Genomic DNA, 3,345 nt, shown 5'->3' with positions numbered 1-3,345 from the left:
CATTCTTCTCCCCAAGAGGACTGTATTGTTACACGAGAATGCCATTCGGACTAAAAAATACGGGGGAAACATATCAACGGATGGTAGAAAAGTTTTTTTTCAAAATGGGTGTATACTACTGTGGAAGTTTATGTTGATGTTATGCTGGTAAAAAGCAAGAACTCGGAACACCATGTGGGGATTTAAAAGAAATACTCGATCAAATGCGGCGGTACAACATGAAAATAAATCCTAGAAAGTGCATTTTTGATGTAATTTCAGGAAAGTTTTTAGGATACATTGTCTCGAAAAATGGGATCGAGGTGGGCCCTTTGAAGGTACAAGCCATCCGAGATATGCCATCACCAGCAACGATAAAGGATGTTCAAAAGCTAAATGGACAGATTGCGGCTTTGGGAAGATTTGTAGCCAGGTCCTCGGAAAAGTGAAAACATTTCTTCAACGTACTAAAGAAAGGAATGAAATTCTCGCGGAGCGAGGAATGCGAGAAAGCTCTCCAAAACATAAAATATTATTTAGCTAACTTGTTTATTTTGCAGAGACCAGAACCTGGGGAGACTCTTTTGCTATACCTGGCAGCAACAACAAATGCTCTGAGTGGAGCTCTTAAGGAAAAATGAAGGTGCGGAAAAACCCATCTACTATATTAGTAAAACATTCAATTCTGCAGAAAGAAATTACACCAAGATAGAACAATTGATTCTGGCGTTGGTTTATGCCTCTCAAAAGCTGCGCATCTACTTCCAAGCACATACGATAAGGGTCATGAAGAAAACACCAATTGAATCAGTACTAAAAAATACGCATAGAGTGGGAAGAGTATCGAAGTGGAATGCACAAATAGAACAGTTTAGAGTAGAATATGGCATTCTTTCCTCGCCAAGTCTCAAATTATCTCTGATTTCTTAGCAGATTTTCCGCTGGAAGAGGACGACAATGTAGAAGAGATGATGGATTTACATGAAGAAGACACAGATCCGAAGGACTTGCTAAAGGAATGTAATTCAAGGATATGGGAAATATTCGTGGATGGATCCGCTAACGGTGAATGAAAAGGTGCAGGAATTGTATTCACCTCACCTGGAGGCGCGAGATTAGTTTATACTTTCGGATAAGATTTTCCATCTACCAATAATGAAACAGAATACGAAGCAGTGGTGCACGCTTGAAAGTTAGATATAGAGATGAAGCTTGACGAAATCAGAATAACAAGTTATTCTTAATTGGTTATAGGGAAAATCCAAGGAAGATACACTGCACATGATCCTTCGTTGCAAAAATATTTACAGCTTGTCAAGCAATATTCTTCTCATTTAACGAAAATCATTTGGTGTCACATATGTATAAAGGATAATACGCATGCGGAAGCACTAGAATTTATTTCGTTTCCGATAGTGAACCCTGAAATTTTTTTTATAAAGATAGAATGGTTGAGTCAGCCATCAATCGATAAAGAAGATCTAACCATGGAAGTAATTATGCTAGAGAATCACGAGGGACAAGGAGAACGGGAAAAATCCGATTGGCAAACTCCTTTGTATGAATATCTCGAGAAAAGGGACTTACCAAAATATAGATTTCTGGCAAACAAAGTAAAAAGCAAAGCTAAAAATTATGAGATGCGGGACGGAATTTTATAACGAAGATCTTTTCTAGGACCCTTGTTGAGATGTTTATCGCGAGAGGAGGGAGAGCAATACTAAAAGATATACATTATGGAGATGCAGAGAACCATAATGGAGCGAGATCGCTAGCTCACAAAACAAAAATTCAAGATTATTTTTGGTCTTATATGTATGATGATGCGAAAGAGGTATCAACTAGATGTGAAGATTTACAGAGGTTTGAAAAAAAAATGATGCCCCGTCTACAACCTTAAATTCTCAAATCAGTGTGTGGCCATTTCCAAAATGGGGTTTGGACATTGTCGGGCCTTTAGTCTCGGGTTTTAAGAAAAGAAAATACCTTATCGTGGCAACGGACTACTTCACTAAATGGGTAGAGGCAAAAGCTACCAAACATATCCGAGAGAAAGACATATTATGTTTCATATTTTAGTACATAATTTGCAGGTTCAGAATTCCCGTGCAGCATGTATCCGATAATGGGAAGCAATTTGAGGGTGAAAATATCGATATGTTGTTCAACGCTTTTAAAATACAAAAAGGAAAGTCGACTCCCTTGTATCCTCAAAGCAACGGACAGGCGGAGGCAACAAATAAAATAATTGCTGATAATCTAAAGAAGGTGTTGGATGGAAAACATAAAAGTTGGTGCGAGCATCTCCACAGTGTATTATGGGCCTATCGAACGACAAGAAGGAACGCCACGGGAATGTCCCTGTTTTGCTTGACATATGGAGTAGAAGTTGTTCTTCCTACTGAGATAATCATTTCAACTACAAAAAGAGAAGAATAGGAAAAGAATTTGAATACAGATCTAATACTGTCAAAATTGGATGATCTGGAGGAGCACAGGGAAGTTGCACTACAACACTTGGAGAATTATCACATGCGATTTGTTCCGAGAATACAACAAAAGAGTAAAGCCCCGTAACATCCAACCCGACGATTTGATTCCGCGAGAAATTCCTCCTTACCAGCGAGGACCAAATGGCAATCTAGAACCAACCTGGAAGGGCCAGTATATTATTAACTGTATCGTAGGAAACGGTGCATATGAGATCGTGGATAGTGAAGGAAACAAGATATCAAAGTTGGATCGACCATGGAACTCAGAGTATATCAAAATGTATTATCCTTAGTTATCAAAGATTGTACTAGTGAGATTGTAATCTCTTTTAAATCTTAATAAAGTCATATATTTTGGTGTTAACATCAATGAAATCAAACTTCAAGTCACTATAAGACCTCCTCAACAGGATGATAAGACCTTACAAAAAAGAGAAAATAAGACCTCTTCAACAGGCAAGTAAGACCTCGTTAAGAGACTGATAAGACCCTTAAAATATTCAAAACCTCTATTAGGGAGGCTAGGTACCCAATCTTGACATGCAACCTAGTTCGCACATTATGCAAGGGGCACACCTAAGTAAGACCTATCACATGTCACATTGGGAAAACCCTAGAGGGATATGCCGCGACATGCATGAGGCAATATTAAGTAAGGCCTGGTTGTCGGATACCGTTGGGCCATTATACCTAGCGGAAGACATCCGACAAGAGATATAGAAATAGACCAGGACGCTGAGGTACACAGTTGATCTATGGGTGTCCGGGGCGTATGGAGCGTTACCAGACATTTCCAGTTGGCAAGTCCTGGCTACGGTACACCTGGTCCCCAAGAAATCCCGCAAGGGTGTGTTCTCGTAACCAAGAGCCTTAT

This window comes from Papaver somniferum, chromosome 3 (genome assembly GCF_003573695.1).
Source record: "Papaver somniferum cultivar HN1 chromosome 3, ASM357369v1, whole genome shotgun sequence".
NCBI classification, from domain to species: domain Eukaryota; kingdom Viridiplantae; phylum Streptophyta; class Magnoliopsida; order Ranunculales; family Papaveraceae; genus Papaver; species Papaver somniferum.
This window is presented reverse-complemented; position numbering follows the sequence as displayed.